Source organism: Pagrus pagrus (genome assembly GCF_965226575.1).
Source record: "Pagrus pagrus genome assembly, chromosome: 9".
Lineage (NCBI taxonomy): Eukaryota > Metazoa > Chordata > Actinopteri > Spariformes > Sparidae > Pagrus > Pagrus pagrus.
In genome coordinates, this window is record NC_140193.1 from 17423794 (window position 1) to 17442097 (window position 18304).

Here is an 18304-nt window from a genome sequence, read left to right on the forward strand (position 1 = left end):
TTGACGTTTCCCTCTTAATGTATGGTAGTTGCTCTATTATTGCTTTTACTGCCAATTTATCAGAGAGCGCTGCTGTTCGTAAGTGAGGCTACACAACATGAAACAGTAATTACAAGACATCAGGGGCTTTCAATCTCCTCTTAATTTCCCAACAGCTGTGATGAAAAGCCCTTAGTCCAATTAATGTGTCAAAATATGACCCAACAATGTCATGGCCTTCTCACAACCCCATAAACATCACATAAAAGACAAGGCTTAAAATAGACGTACTTGAACCACAATGACAGCGTTTTAATTTCTATAAAACCACCAAACAAACAAGCAAAATCATCCGGTTAGTTGTTTTTCTCAGGTGTTGAGCTTCTTTTAACAACTGCAGCTAAAAAACGAGGCAGGTTAAAAGGAGGGGAGCTGTGTTAGTGACATTTGATATGAGGATAAATATATCTCAGAGAGTGTGTGAGGTTTTAAAGTTAAGGTCTGTAAATGGAGGGTCTGATGTATAGGCTGCAACATGAGATGAGGACTGTGATAAATATAGATTGGGCTACAAGGCTTACAATGCACAAAACATGTTTAACAGCAAAGCCTCATCTATAGAGAGAATATGTTTAACGTCAGTACAATAAAACGAAAAACATTATGAATTAAATCTGATGAGATCGGATCCTCATCTGTGCCTCTTTATAGGCAATCCACATGAGGCAAATGATCTGTGATTTTTTTTCATTAATGATACTTGATGCTATCATTAGCAGTTAACTCACTGGTTAATATCCAAGCTACAGAACTTTCTGTCATGCACCAAGAACTTGTAAACACACGATCCAGTGCATGTCAGCAATGGAGAAATTGTGTCTTCTTCTTTTCAAGTGTGAGTGCAACTGAGCTCCTGTTGTAACCCTTGGCCCATTTGCCTCAGTAGATAATTAGTTGAGATGCTCACTGCTATGATATATAATTAAAGTCCTATAATCTTATTTCAAACACTGGTAGGTTATGTGGCAAAGAATATATATAGCCTTTAACAAATACTAGAGATTTACAATATATATAATATACAGTATAGTATATGATGTATATTATCGGCTATATATCAGTAAAGCTGAAGTTATAGCCCATAATTATAGAAGATAATATGAAACCAAATAGCATCTACACACTCGGATACAGTAGGTGGTGGTATGTACCTTAAAGTTGGTTTGGGATCCACCAATCAACAAAGAAGAAGCAGAACGCAATCCGCGATTCAGAGAGGACGAAAAAGGTCTGCTCGCTACATATTAGCCTTTTCTTATCTTCAGGTGTGCAGAATCTACAGGTTAGGGTTAAAAAATTTGAAATTTGAAATATTGTTTGTGTCGGGTAATTATCAGTTATCATGATCAAATCCAAAGCCTGCACTCCAGTAAACACTTCAAATACACTCCACTTGAAACATCATATGAATGTGACCTATGAGAAGTCGTTCTTTCGACACACATAATGTAGAAACAATTTCTTGGATGCCACGAACGATGACAACCAAATACCATGGAAAAAATTACACGTGAACAAAAAATGATAAGCAATACATGAATTAATAAAAAGTTTACCATCAGACAAATATTTACTTTCATTCGCCATGTTTCTGCATATAGGACATCAAAGACAGCAAGTTATGCAACAAAATTTTCGCCGACTTTCTGAGTTGTTGTTCGACCTGAAGGGCTTTTCACATGGATTTTTCCAGTTGGGAAACTGTTCTTCCGACTTTGGTGTGTTCACGAGCTTTTAAGTTGTAATGAAGAAAACAACATTGGCGCTAACTTTTCTAACTAATCTAGGTCACTCTTTGTGGACAACTAATGATTACAAGCTAATACAATATTCTGAGCAAAAAAATTATATGCAATGCATGAAATAATAAAAAAGTTTCTTACCATTAAACAAATATTCACTTTCATCCACCATGTTAGTGCATATACGTATGACGTAAAAGTCAGCACATCGTTGTACTTTCGACTTTCCAAGTTGTTCCAACTTTTACGGAGTTTTCCCAGTCCAGAACTAATTTTTCCAAATATTCCGACACCATGTAAATGCCAAAAAAACGTTGCTAAAATGGCTCTCACCTTTAAAAAAGGTGCCTTTTCTTGTGTCAAGAAGACATCTACAATATTCAGACTAAGGACTGCAGATGGTATTAAATAATAGCTGAACAAATGTCAGGTTTTATTTCCAGTTACACAAAAAATTGTTGCATGTGAGATTTTTCAAAAAGGGCAAAGCACCATTAGTATTTTTGAGCATCTATCCCCTTCACTGGAAACTTGTTCTCTCCTATGTCAACGAAGGCAGTGTGAGATGAATTTAGGCATTTGCAATGTGCATCTGATTTATTATGGAGAAGGTGAGGGTAAAACATTGAGGGATTTCCCTTTAATCAGATCTCTTAGGAGTCCATGTAGTGGACCAATACCCCAATGAGTTCTCTTCTAAAAAGCCGGGAATATTAGATTGGCTGCACGCTGCCTCAGTTTTAGCTTCAATCAGAGGGAATTGTGGAGGATTTTGTTAAATCTAAGAGCCTTTCACATGTCTGAAAAGTTCATTTCTCTTCATCTATTAACTCTGAATAAAAACCTACCATCACTTATGCATTTGTCCATTTAGAAATCCTCAAGCTCGTGAGCTGCAGATCTGAGCCCAAATTTTGAGCTTACGGATGACCAATCACAGAGGTGCGTGCCTCAGAGCTGAACCACAAATGGGTCCTTCACAGCATTGTAAATCAGGACCTCAAAGAGTATTATTTAGCCTCAAGCAAAGAGTGCTTGTTTATCAGATGGTGCCTGAGTCTAGGATAAAAACCTCCCCATAAATCTGGGTACCTTTTATGTGTTCATGGAGACTGGCTGGCTCATTCTGAGTTTAAGGCACTGAGGAATGCAGAGGTAAGCATGGCATTGATGTCAAAGAGCGCCCGTTGTACGATGAGTACCTGAAGACTAGTTCTAATGGATGTGGTTTATGAGATATTCTAATTGGGCTATCTGGTAATGCGCTCTCAGTGAGACCAGCACGGCCGTAACTTAACTGTTTGATTCAAGTGCATACAAACAAACCATAAACCACAAATCAGTGACAAATCATAACACTTAAAGGGTGAATTCAAGGTGAATCTTTGGCTTGGCAAAAGGCTTTGCATTCATGATTTAGTATGTGTTGTCACTACACAGATTCAATAAGCATTGTCAATTTTTCACATGAAGTGTCAGCGGCTGCCGCACTACATCCGACAGTGCGCTACACGTAAGTTATCACGACTATAGCGCTCCGGCGGGTAATTTTCTGAACATTTTATTTTGTTGTCTGATATATTGCCGCACAGATATGGCAATGCGAAACCCCAGATGATAAATCAAACGTGCAGTGGCTGCCTCTGATAACTCAATAAGCACCTGGACTCCTCCTAACATGTCACACCTGCACTTCTACGTATACCGCTCTCATTCTCGGGCCTCACTGGGGGGCTCAATACACCTGCCAAGTGCATTTCAGAAGCCTAGCAGCTGGGAGAGAAACATCATGCATGCTTAATTAGGAGGTTCAGGAACCATGGGAAGTGGTTGGCAATTTTTAATACACAGTATATATTCCTGGCTGTATGACAATCCATTCAGTTGTATAGCATCAGCAAGTAAAAACAGTATGATTTAATTTCTGTAACTAATTTATAAACAAAGAGGATTTATTAAAAGAAAAATTATAAATGATCTCTTCCACCATAAATTAAAATGCCTCTGTTAAAATATACAGTATGTATTATGCTTTTCTCAAACAGCACTGAGTCTATTCTAAGATGGAAATTATTCTCACAGTATATTAAACAAAGAACATGAACAATTAAAGCTTAGTCTACTTTCACACTGCAGAGTATTAAATAGACTTGATTTAATGAGCATATTTAACAAGAGAACACCAAGGGGAGACTCTGTTGATCAATATTATTGTATACTTTCTATCCAATCAATTTAGTGTCTCCTTAGCGGCTATTACCAAGTGTAATAAATAGGGGTTTGTTTAAGAAAATAATAATATACTGATTCACAAACCCCCGAGGCATTTATTAAATTGCATGACGAAATGTTCGATGTCATATAGGGCCAAAACACAAAAAGGCCATTCAATGGATAGATTGTGTCCTCCCAGACTGTCAACAAGTATTTAAGCCAGACATCGACTTTCAAATCCTCCAGTTGAATATAATTTAAGCAAAAGTATGATCAAGTATCATGAATGCTTAAAGCCAAATCAGTTCTTTATATGTTGATTATTCCAATTTTTAGAAAATCCTTGGTCCACTGCTTGGGTATGGGTGGAATATTTATTAGTATTTTATTTAAAATCCTGCATGTTATTCTATAGCTGTCTTAAATCTCTCACATGTCTGCATGTGTTAAAAGATGGTTGTGGTCTGCATTGCTTAGCTGATGTTTAGCTGTTTCTGCATGGCTTGTGTTCTGCCTTAAGTATTCTTGTTTTGTTGCTGTCTTTATGGTGTCTTGTTATCTTAGTTGTGTAGATGTTATCACTTTATAGGCCATAGCATTTAACCAAAGGACCGCTTTTGAATATTAGTCAGCTGGCTAACATCGACACAGAAATTTTTAAATAATGTGTATTGTCCCATATAAATACATTTCCGCACTTCCTAAACACAGCAAGTGGTTGAAAATTGAAATGATAACTGATTGATAATTGCTTAAGTTTATAGTAAAAACTAACCAGTAAGAATAGCGGCCAGTAAAAACTATTCTGAATTCAGAGATAAATGTTTCCTTGAGCTTTGATATGATGCCCAGTAGAAACCGACTTACTACAGTAGTGTTATGGCCCCATGCACAGAGGCAGAAGTGTCTAAGAAGGCATTTCAGACAGGAGGTTACATTTCCAATGAATTTCTTTAGTGTTTTACGGGGGCCAATCTTCTCAGCAGTCTGAGAGTATTGCTTATAAGGTGCAACTCTTATCAACACTCCAAGAGCTATGTGTTTATCACAGACTTTGAGTCATACACCCAATTCTGATATGAGCTCCAGCGTTGCTACAGAGGCTGTAAACCCTATAAGGGAGTGAGGAGGGGAGAAGCAGTATGATAACTCAGAGCGTCCTGCTGTAATTATGGTATTCATGAAAAGATGAAATAGAGTGCAGACTAAATCTGTAGCTCCAGGCAAAATCAACAGCTTGGCATTACGCCGTGACCCCTGCCTATCTCGAGGATACGGCGAACATACCAAAACTTTGCTGCTTTTTTTCATCAGTCAAGAGTGAGGGAATGAAGTGCATCGATTGCTTGTGATTATTAACTAGACTGAGATAAGCCCTCTCCTTATTATGCAGATTACTGAGGCTCCCCGCTCCAGCATATTGTACAGATGCAAGGGAGCAGCTGCTCTTACAGATGGTGGGTACACGGATCTATCATTATGCCTCCATTGTCTCCACTTCAATTGTTTGGGGGACAACAGAACTGCATCAAAGAGGAATCCGACTGCAATGAATTAAGAAAGAGAAACGAAAACCATCAACTAAATTTATACACCGGAGGCCCTGGGATGGAGAGGAGCGTAAAGCTGAAGCTATTTCATATATACAACCATGGAGTCGCCCAGTCATGTATACTGTACCCAAATCTGTTGGATGCAGCACTGTGCACCAAACATATGTTGTTTTTTTTATTAGCTAACTGATAATAATTCAGGACGCAGATATTAATTCAAACAAGAGGCAAAACAGTTAAAGCAAGAAGTCTACAGCCAAATGAATTAATAAGTAATCTGCTCAGAAAAATAAAGCGGCTGATTCTAGGCGGTTGCTTTTTTTATCCTCCAAACACTAACTTAAATTTTGATTTCAGGAGGACCCCCTCCTTGTCAGTATAAATGAAAGAATCAGCCATTATTATGGCACTTATTTACATTCAAATAACACACTGTTGACAGCTCCAAAATTCAAAACATTAAATATCAGCCAACCACACTGAGAGGTGAATATGCAAACAGCGTCAATTTTGCCCTTAAGGAGAACCTCTGGTTGTCCATTTGACTCGCCACACCTCCCGCTGTGCACTGCAGAGATCAGGACACTGGTAGCTCCTCTGATCAAACATGACATTACACTAGAGGGAATTACATGCTCAGATTATAACAGAGAAGGTCACGCCGAGTTGTAAGTCATGACAGCAGTCTCGCACTACTCTGCAGATAGTGAGGGCTAATATTACTTTAAGAATTAATGCAGTGACATTAAACCGAGCACAATACAAGTTTCCGACCCTCGTCAGGCAGGCTGGGAATTTAAGATTGGATGGAAATATCCCTAGAGTATACAGAAAGTATCTTTACTAGGGCTGCAAATAATGATTATTTTCATTGGCCATTAATCTGTCAATTATCTGTCTAGAAAATGTGTGGAAATAGTGAAAAATGTCAATAAATGTTTCCCAAAGCCCAAGGTGATGTCAAAAGATATTCAGTCTCCCAAAGAGGAGTAAAGAAACCAGAAAATATTCACAATTAAGAAGCTGAAAAAACTGGATTTTTACATTTTTTTCTTAAAAATATTACTCAAACCAATTGACCAGTTATGAAAATTGTTGCAGATTAATTCAATAGTTAAAAATATTTTTTTACATGAATTGGGTAGTTGACAAGGACAACAAACAAATGACAGAACACATACTTTATGTTAAGCTACATAAGAGCATATTAATGAGAAGCAAACAAACTAGAAAGGACAGTAGGTTAACCAAGATATATTTCGGTCTCGAAATATTTGAAGTGTTTTTGGTTCTTTATTATTTATTGAATAGTAAGGGAAACTGAGTAACTAATGCGTGCTTACAGTGAACAGTGACCTTGCAGTGAACAGTGTGCACATTGTAACATTTCCTAGAATATAACATTCGAAATGTAGTTAGATGTGTTAATAATGTTCAAAAACCTAATAATGCTATTAAATTGTATTATTGAGGTCTTGAACTGAAGAAAAGGATCATAAAAATGTCCAGCCCTCGTTATCCCATCATTTTCCTGCTTAACAGTGTCAGTATAGAAAGTCATGATCAGCCAAGCAGCCTGGATTTCATTTTTATTTATGTCACTGTATACAAATATCAAGGATGGATCTCGGATGTTGATGATTTTTGTCTTTGAGTGCATTTATTCTGCATAACAGCAGCCATTGATTACTTAGATAGTTCAACAACAAATGCGAGATGCCCGCTAGCATCCATAGTGTGCAGTAATTCCCACAAGGCACAGAAAAATAACATTACTGGCTCCAAATAGAAAATCAATTCCATAGCAGAATATTTTCTGTCTTCAATATCCAAAAGGAGCTGCTATCTTCAGATGACCTCAGTATAAATTAATAAATCTTCTTTGGTGCTATATTTATTCAGAATTGAACAAGAATCCATGGCATAAATACAACTTGCAAACAATTTAGTGCCTCCAAATACACTTTGCATGTGAGTCAAAAGCACAAAAGGCGCAGGGGAATAAATAGCTGCATCCCAGCAAGTCAGAAAGCTATATTTCTACATTAATTCCTTAACTGGTATCTGCTGTATTTAAATAAATAACAGTTTTCCTTTCTTCAGTCATGTGTCATGGGTGGATAGATTGAGCTCCTGTCAGAGCACAAAGCTCCCCTCACGAGTCCACACTGCCTCGTCTGTTGTTAGGACCTCGTCCACATGGGGCCAGATTTGATTGGAAAGCCCAAAGGGAGGAGTTCCACCAGTCACAGGGGCATTGTTAGTGCCTCAAAAATGGCCGGAGAAGAATGACTGATTATGCAACCACAGCGAGGGTTACTAATAGGAATTCTATTTGAATTTCTAACATAACAGATGTTTGCTGGGCACCTCCATGGAGTGCGCATACACAGTTATGCTAATTCGCCAGTGTTTCCCTTCAAGTTAGCTCAGAGTCATTAGAGCACACAGCTAGCTTGGATCCCTCTGTCAAACTAATAATTGGCCATTATTGATATTAATTAACATTTTTGCTCTCTATGTCCTTTTTGACCCACTATCTGTTAGTAAATCCAGTTACGGAGTCCTATTAGGGCAATAAAATCCACGGGACTCTATAGTAGCTGCGAGCCATTTATCAGAAAGAGAACATAAAGCCAATTAGGAATGGGTGCAGACAGTTGTCTTCATTCTCCACTGACTACTTCTTGATCTCCATTATAAATTGCTAATAGGGCAGATACTGGTTAGCCAAAGGGAGAAGGAATGGAGGGGGTAACCATTGCTCACTCCCACCCGTGATGACAGGTGAAAAGGACCAGTAGTACTCTTTCTTGATGAGGCTACACCATCATCAGCTGCTGGATTTCTTTTTTTTTTGTTGAGGGGTATCATGGTGCACCTTCCTCTCTACTGCTGGTCAATCATGTTAATTGGCCTCAAAGCAGAATATCAAAGAAAGCCATTAAATTGTTAATCGTTCACCCTCCAAAGTAATAGCTTTTGGTCTCTGTGCTATTATGATGCGATGAGCATCGGAAACACTGTGCACCATAGGTTTATGGGCTCAGATCAAGAAATCCTAATAGGTGTATATTGACTGGTTTATTTTCCACAGAACTCCAAAGGGACTGGTGGTTGCAAGAAAATATATCAAAAAGGCTATCAACAATGGTTGGGTCTTCTGTGTAAAATCAATAGTGAGCCATAGATGGCTTGAGTTTTCACAGTTCTCTCTCGTCACTTAAAAAGACTGTAGGCTATATGATGCTTGGAAGGACCCATGAGATTTTTGTAATGTAGCAACCACGCTATATGTTTGAAAGGACACAGATTAGTAATAGCCTAATCTGTTTTGTTGTTTTGAACTAAGCAGGTTATTGCTGCTCCAACCTGGCGCTTTGGGAATGAATGCTTTACTTTTCATGAACAAAAGAGCTCCGCAGCATAAAGGATCATGAGTTGTTGTTGAAGCAGGTAGTCTAACAAAACCTATGTGTATAACAACTTATGTTCCCGCTCCTCGTGTCCAGATGTGCCAGCCCAGGTTTATGACAAGAGGTATAGCGGTCCCTTAAATGAGCAGTATTTAATAGCCTGGTTCCAAGTGTAAAGGCTTTCTCCCCTGTGCATTACTCCAAGAACCTAATTACAAGTTTCATCATCAATCATGAGCATTATTTATTCAGTGAAATGAATTTCTAATTAATAACTGATGAGCATTATGGCCTCGAAGACTGTAAAGCAATTAATTATGGTTGGCAACAGGGAATATCCCTGTAAAAGACTATCTGGCGCACAGTCACGGCACAGCGGTGCCAACAGGCTAATGTCCACAAAGAAGAGTCATGGATTGTTTTTGTACCTAGGCTTTATTGAGATAATTACTTTCATGAATGTTGTCTGGGGGCTGTCATACTGTTGGCGATGTAATAAACACTGCAAAACTGTATTTAAATTTTGTTAAAAACTGTTTTGAACTGCCATCTTCACACTCTGTTCTGCCACCCTCGATCCTCACAGATGTTTTGTTTTGTTTTTTTTATTTTCCTCTGACTCCAAGAGGGCCCAGAGAGCATTTTTAGAAAATATGCTCTATTATCACTCTATAATGTACAGACTCTTAAGACTTTCTTATGGTGAACATTCACAAGTTAAAACATCAAGGGGACAATCACTGTTGGCATTGCTGTGGTTTCTAAAGAAATTTCTCCTTAAAGATTAAAAACCTGCAAAGAGTTGATCGGCTGCTACTGTACATGTTCAGAGTTGCAGTCCTATCGTACAGCTACAATCTAAACCTGAACTAGAACGGCACTCAATAGAGTGCATACCTCCGCAAAGGCCCAACAATTCCCTTTAATTCAATCAAGCCTTATCCAATATCAAATTTGAAAGCCCTGTATCAATCATTTTAAACCACCCATAACTGCGTAACCACAATCAAAGATCAACACATCTAGGATCTGCGTCAAATTGTATTCACTCATAGATACCAGCTACCTAAATATGCATGATTCTTTTCATCAACCATGCATTTTTCCCTGAGAAATTAACATAAATGTCGATAAAACACCCTATCTCGCAATGTTAAAGAAACTGTGAAAAAAAATCCTGGATCCGTCCTTTTATCCGGAGCTACACAGAGAAGTCAATGGCTAAGAACGAGGATAACAACAACTAAACAAATAAGTTAAGGGAAAGAATCAACAATAGTGAATGGTAGATTACAGACGTGTAAATGTATGTGTTTGTATGTATTTTGACTCTGTTAAACACTGCAAAAACTCAAGTACATTTGTCTAATTTCTAAGTCAAAATATCTCCTTACACTAAATGCAAGACACTAACACCTGGAGAGTGAGATATAGGATACACTTGTTTTTAGACAATTTCCACTTATTCCACTGGCAGATTGTATTACTGATTACAACCAAGGAGCACCTTGTTTTTTTTAACTTAGCATTATTAAGTGGCCATTTTTGGAGTGTAATTGCTTGTTGATCATACAAGTATTACTCAATTGTTTGCCTATGCTAAAGTTTTTGCTTTGCTTTTTCTAATCTTTTGTACAGCTGTTCACTAGACTTAATCTAAATATTAATCAGTCTATGAACAGAGAAAAAAGTTAGATATTTTGCATTTAGAATAAAGAATAGGGCAGAGAGTCTTTACGTCTTACCTATGATATTTAATGCAAATACTACATATTTATTACGAGTCCACAACAAGAACTGATGCAATAGACTTAATGTTTTAGTCTGTAAGTTTCAACTATAAAATTTCAGCAAACTTTGAGCGTTAAAATCTAAGGCTGAGATTTGTGTTTTGTTCATCAAAACTTATCTCTGAATCATCAATGACAGCTGAATAATGAAAATAGTAAAGAATGACTAACAGCTTTGCTTATTTAATACTTGTGTCATTCCAAACTGTCAAATTTTTAGTTATGTGATGTTTTGCTGTAGTTGAAGTTAAATCATTAATTCATAACTTTTGGGACTTATCTTTCTGTGTTAACTGTTGAATTTGTGTCAGGGTCACATAAGAAAATCAGATCATAGCAAGAGGCACAGAAACACTGGTGGGAAGAGAGACATAATTACATAAGACCACGACTGTAGCGATACTACAGTATATCTCATAAGAAGAGGTTTAAAAGTCAGCACAGATTCTGCTGGCCTTGACCTTGTTTAGGAGGGTTTTACAGAGAGTGGGTCACATGATGGCAAATGACCACTCTCGTTTCTGAGTTACAATTATGTACAGTACACAGAAACTAAACCCTGTGTACTGTCACCTGCAACTCACTGGTGACTGTTTTGGTGACATTTTTGATGCATATTATCAAATTTCTCACAGCCATATATATCCCTTAAACAAAGCACTCAACATTTGCTCCATTACTTTAATTTAGCCTAATTTACATATATATAGTTTTTGGTGCAGAGGCTTAAATCTTCACATCACTGCCGTTGTGCTGTTTTGACCTAATTCTTGTAAAGGTTTATTTCAGTTTTAATATCTTTGCAATAACCAAAGGTCAAACACAGATTGGTTCAAACAAAGGTAAATTACTGTACATCTTTAATGAGACATCACACTGAAATAGACACATTATGAGATGCAGAGATAGTCAAAATGATGATAAAGAACCATGAGAGGCTGTAATTCTTTCATTTAGAAAATGGAAATCAGCGAAGCAGCTCTTTAATCCGTTGTTTCAACATTGTTTGCACATTTGTGGCAGCTTTTGCATATATTCATCTCACACAAAACTCTATCGGTACAAAACAGAGATGGATTGAGTCATGCTTGGCTGTTCGAGCTATACAGAGCAAATGTAATAAATGTGCATGACTATAATGCTGAATTGCAGCAGATTCTTAATGTATGTGACTGTTTCCTTATGGGTAGAAAGACAAAACAGGGTCGTACAGGTCTTTTAATTAAGTATAAAGTTACTTGTTTTGAGCACACAGCACGTCCCTATGTGTGATACGGCTTGTGTCAGGTTACATGTCATTGAGATTGAGACATATGTCAGTTTGAAAAGTTTCTAGTCAGGCTTAAGGCAATTCAGTGTGTGCAATTTGGGTGTGCCTCTGTGTGCACACTGGTTTATTTAAATTCTATAATTTTAATTTTAAATTTAGATTTGTTAAGGACAGCGGCACACAAAAATTGAAATGGCTACATGTCCTTTGGGAATTTTTGTAATTGTTTCATTAGTTTTCTTTACGCAACCCTTTTTTCATCAGGGTCACAGGTCAGGCAATTTTTTCAAACTATAGTACAAACTATAAAGAGCATATATTAAACACTATTTTTTGCCAACACGAAAAAAAAAACTATGTATTCAACAACAGATATCAGTAAAACCTCTGTCAAAAATGCTGCCAACTGTTATTAAAAAGTTATCACATGAATCCAGGAAAATAAAATCATTTTATTTCTTCATTTTGTGAACTGTGTAAAGAACTGTATTTGGGATTTTGTGTATAACTGTATTTGGGATTTTTAAAAATATATCTAATTTGTTATTTGCATTGCCTATAATAACTATACATTCTGTTGTAGCTACTCATAATGACTTTTTCATATCTGGAGGCTCTGCAGATAACAGCAAAGAAGGCGGAATACTTGCGGACCTACATCACGATTTTCACACAGAATTTGCATTTGTCATTGAAAATATGGCCAAATGTCCATTAAACAATGTTTTTTTCAGAAACTGTAGCCCATTTGCAAAGCTTGATTGCTGTCTTCATACTGGTGGTATGGTATGGTTTCTTTGGTCAAAAATCATGTATGGTTTGGCTCAAACACGATCTCTAAAAAAAAATTAAAATGAGGAATTCGTCTTAAATCTTCTCCGGCCATTTTTGAGTTAATTTGGTTTTACTCCATATGTCATAAGACTTGTGAACTGCCAAGGTAAAAGGGAAAGTCAATTTACTATATTGATTGATGCACTTAAGATTTTTTGACATGTGTGTGTAGTATTGAAAACTGTCAGTCAGCGGTGGATCAGCCACTGGTTTTGAATATTTTGTCTTTGAACTTTCCTTTTATTATACTTCTATCATTACATGATTATATTTTGTTTTCTTGCATTGTTTTTAGTTGTGTGCATGAATTATTTTGTCTGTCTTTTGTTTGCAAACCAGCTTGCCTCAAATTGCCACCCAGGGGACGGACAAAGAATCTGAATTGAATTGTGAACTGAATGGAACGCACAAGTGCACAAACAAAACATCTGAAATAAACAAACCAAAATCTACTTTATTTGGTCTGCATTTCAGTTTCTTATTTGCTAAGACTGGTAAAATTAGCAGCTACAATTAAATGAGCATGCATGATTATATTTATCTCTTGTACACAACTGAAATAGTATTGTATACAGGGACACAGTCAGCGAAGCAAACACTGAGCATGTTTGATATTGAGGGTACTCGCTCAATACACAGTTGCAGTTCTCAGGAAGAGTGGGACCAAGTACACTAACTGAACCTATCAGGGACTTCCTCTTCTCTTTAGGCCAGCAAGATTCAGCAAGCATTCACACCAATCTCAGCACTGCATTAAAAATTGCTAAATGTTCTCTTGTGTTGCTTCGGGTACAGGAAAGGAGATTAAATTTGATTGGCCAACACAGCACGTTGCTGAATGACAACACCTTGTGTTGTAACACTGCAACTAACTTATTATTTTCATTTCCAATCAATCTGCTAATTAATTTTGCAGTTAACCTTTAATCCTTTAGCCTATAAAATGTAAAAGAAGATATGAAAAATGCACATTACAATTTCCCGGACCCCACAGTGACATCCTTACATTAAGGACACAGGAACCTGCGAATGTTTACCAGTTTAGTGTGAAAAACAATGCCATTATCAACATAGTTTCCCAATCATTTTCTTCCGATCGACTAATCATTGCAGCGCTATTGTGTTGGCACATCTGCAGCATCAATCCAGTGGCCTTATTACAATGAATGAGGAGCTGTATGTTTTTTCCCACATGTTTCTAGTCTACAATCTGAACACAGTTGTAGTATGGTGCCTCTTCTTCTTAACAACCTCTGCATGTACATTGTTTACAGAACTACAGGCTACATTTGTTTTGCACAGATAGCATGATGATAACTTTGGCAACACACAAGCTACTGCTTTTAGAAATCTATGTTTACTTACTTCTTCCCCTGACCTTGATGGAGGCACCTGCCTCAGATCTGGAGATGGTCCCCTGGCACAGTGCTGTGGCTGCTTGCTGCTATCACAAATGTTAATACATTCATGGGTGCTCCTAAAGGGACAAATGAAAAGGCAGTGTTCACCCACAGTAAGTACAACTTAAGTTTCCTTCACAAATATTAAGTCAAGTTACCATTTAAGTTGTTTCCAGGAGGTGAAAGGCACTGTAGAATCTCCTCTACCTGTTAAGCTAGCTAGCTAGCGTTAGCAATTTCTAGCAAGTTAGCTACTAGCTAATTTAAAAACACGGTTGTTTTCCTCCAGTACAACCTTATTTTCTCTTCAACCACATCACAAAGTGTAGCTGTCAGGTTTTTTAAATTCCACTGTGGTATATTATATCACATTTAAGACATGTTAGCACGCTAAATTCTCCACTGAAATTAAGATTAAGACATGACCATAGCACATTCATTGACATTAGCGTTAGCGCGTATTTGCGTGATTGCGGAGAAAGTCGAGCGCTGATTGGATGTAATGCTGGCTGAAATCCAGCGTTCCCATTGGCTGATACTAAATGTAGCATCGTTTGTATCTATGTAGATGCTGAGGTACTGTAGACAAATAAAGTAGCACATGTAGCTTAAAATATGCTTGTTTAACTAGATGTCAAAGTTGTTTAAAGCATTTTAGCTCAGTTATATTTCCACCTGCCATATTGAGTTTGATGTAGAAAAAAAAGGAAAAACCTCATTTTTAGGCTTCTTTTATGTAACTACCTGGATCCATCTTATGCATATTATTGTGTTACAAAACAATATTATAAGGTAGTATTTAACTCTGAATACAGATTGAGTACATGGCCTACTTTTTATCGTAGTAGTGTGTCGCCTCTCGTGTATATAATTGTATTTCCCCTTTAATTTGAATGGACATTTACACATGATTGGTTGAATGAAGCAGTTGTTGAACTAGCCAGAAGTCAGCGGGTCAGTTCATTATACATTATTCCACTTTTACAGCACTGCCAGCTCACCGCTGAAAGTACATACTCTGTGTCATCCTTCAAGATGAGTGAGACACATAGCAGAGACAGGACTGAGCACATCCTATAACTGTCCTTCTCTGCAGGTCTTCAACACACACGCACACTCACACACGCACGCACACACTGAAAGCTCTCGTCTTTCCATCTGGTAAAGTGGGCTGTTGTGATTGATTTGTGGATTTGCTCCCTCTTTTTTTCCCTCCATTTAAGTGAAATAATGTATGGAAGCAATCTGGCGACAGACATTTTGGAAAATCTATTTGAAATCATTTCAGCTGAAGCCATGGCAGTTTGTCTTCTTAGGGGAGAGGAGCAAAGTATAATTGTCTGCAGTCTAGTAAAACACAGTATAACTGCCATCACACTTGACTGAGCTTATAGCCAGCTAGTCCCATGGCCTCTAGAAGATAGAGCAGTTAATGTTCCCTTTTATTTTAGAGGATATGTCACTTGTATCGCAGATTTATACCATGATACAGCAATTTTGTCCAAACAGATGGATAATGGTGTCACCAGCAAAAAGCCCTGTTTTTATTGAGTTTAGAGCATATTGTTTAGATAGGGGACTGTGTTGAACAGCTCTGCCAGCGCTTTCTCTCTTTATCTCTCTAATCTTGCCAGTATTAGATTTGATCATTTTTGTTTGAAGGAGGAAAATGTGGCTGTAATGGCTTCCTAATAGCAAACACAGGGGATACAAATCCAGAGACCCTGTTCTGTAGTGCTTCCATAAGCACCACTGATTTATAGAGGTCTTTATGACAGAAAGGAAAATGATCTGCTGCAGGTATAAATCAGGTGAGGAGTAGGAAATTGAACTTAGATATCATCTTGTCAGATGCTTAATGCTCTTCCTCCTGTCACATTCGATAGGACCAATTTGGAGAATCCTGCAGAGGTAAAAAGAAGACAATTAACAATGACAGTGCGGTAATAGATGAAGCTATAAAATGAACCTGCTGCCTGCAGGATGCTTTGTATGATTTCCACATGAGGTAGTGGCAGGGGTGTGTTGTCTCTGCCCTCCATTTCTTCCCTTTTCTGTTTTTTGGTGGTTTCTTGAACATTTCCAACACAGAAACATGTGATAAAACAGTAAGAACAAAAGAACAAAGAAGTCATTTTTGTGCTTTAACTCTGCTCTGTAATTGAATTATTATCCTGCATATGACAGGACTTGTAAATTTAGGTTAACCTTGTTTTTATGTTATCGATTTCGAGGGCACGCTCTATCCTAAGTCTACATAAAATTAATCAATATATCAATTGTCAAGCACGGAAATTATGCACATACAGGAGCATTAAAAGTACAAACAGCCAAAATAAATTACATGACTGTGTTGGAAGCTAAATCAGTAGCCTATATGCTAACACTTCAATTTTAAGGGAGACATATTATGTTCAAGTTTTCTTTTGGGTGACTACTACAATAGGTTTACATGCTTTTATCTTCAAATAACGCAGCAGTACTGTCTTGCACTGGAGAACTGTATTCCCCCTCAGTCTGAGATGCTCTGTTTAAGCTCCTGTCTCTTTAAGGCCCCCCTCCCAAATACCCAGTCTCCTCTGATTGGTCAGCTCACACAAGCCTGAACCACCACGATCACCATGTGTCTGGTCAGCTCTGTTGTGTATTCCAGTTAGCTTCACCGCTATCTTGAATATAGACAAAAAATATGCAAATGTGTGATATTGTGACGCAGTGATGTCAAGAAGTCACGTAATTTAAGGCGGGCCTATTGATGAGGCATTTCAGGAGCAGTGTTTTCTGTGGGAGGGAGGAGCTCCCGTTGGAGTTTGGGCTTTTTAACTTTCAAGACCTTTTTAAATGCACAAAAACCAACACAACACCCTTATAGACAGGAAAAAACAAAAAGCATAATAGGTCTCCTATAAGTTTGGCACCATTATGTAGGATTTAGTGACATCTAGCAGTGAGGTTGCAGATTGCAACCAGCTGAACACCCCTCGTCTACCCTCCCCTACGGTGGCCGCTAAAAATGTGTCCATTGTCCATTCTAGGCTACTGTAGAAAATGGCTGTGCAACATGGCGGACTTCACCAAAGATGCCTGCTTGTAGTATAGATATTAAAGGCTCATTCTAAGGTAACAAAAACAGCGATTCTTAGTTTCTTGTGATTATACTTAAATGAAAAAATGATTATAATCATTGTAGTACATTTCTGCCAATAGAGCCCTCTAAATCCTACACACTGGACCTTTAATACTACAAAGGAAAATGCATTTTCATGTGTATGTTGTCTTTCTAAAAGTATGTCCTCCTCCTCTAGTTTAGTATTTAATTTGGGTACCACAGTTGATTGTTTGGAGTGATAATTGTCAGACTGCATGAGAGCTCGAACAGATGTCATCGCTCAGTGGCCTGATGAGTTCAGGATAGGACAGGGAATGACAATGCTCTCTGATCCCTGAATGTCACTCTGGTATAAACTACAGCACAGTGCTTTATTGCCGGCATCATGTATTCAGCGGCATGCATTCGCGATGTGACAGATAGAACGTGTGGGAAAAAAAATGGAAAGCCATCCATCTGGGTGTGTGTGGCTTTCAAATGACTTGAATTTTAAAAACTAATTTCTCGGAAGCTGATGACCTTTTGTGGGAAGCTGCTCAACTTTGTCGAGTGGCAATTCAAGCCCGAGCAGCTAAAGAGCTCTGGTAATAAGCAGAGATCCACCCCCTCGCAGCTCATCAAGCCAAGCTCTTGTATAATCTAATTTGATTTTAATGCTCCTCTGAAGGAGATTGTGCTCTTATTACTGTGTAATGATGCCGTTGTCAAGAGCCAGTGCTGATGTCTGGTATCACAACCATGTTAACTGCTTCTGTGACACTCATCTCAGCATTTTCCACATCGTCTCCAATGCACAATGGCTTGTGCTGTCTATTTATGACTTTGTTGTTGTTCTTGTTGCATTCTTCTCCATGATCGACAGAAACATGGTAAATCTTTAAAACTCCCTCCTTTATTACCCCTGTCTGATATGGTACTTTTTTCGTATTCAGTACAG

At 37.8% G+C, this 18304-nt stretch overlaps 1 protein-coding gene across 1 annotated transcript in view; it reads right to left on the bottom strand.

Moving 5' to 3' along the window:
* The window catches only part of atp5mc3a (ATP synthase membrane subunit c locus 3a), a 95464-nt gene extending 80827 nt beyond the window's left edge, over positions 1-14637 (bottom strand). The window contains exons 1-2 of the mRNA XM_084361996.1: positions 14417-14637; positions 14224-14335 (exon numbers count right to left, since the gene is read on the bottom strand). The gene's annotated coding sequence lies outside the window, so the exon portion shown is untranslated. The remainder of the gene's footprint in view (positions 1-14223; positions 14336-14416) is intronic.
* Between the last annotated feature and the right edge of the window lie 3667 nt (positions 14638-18304).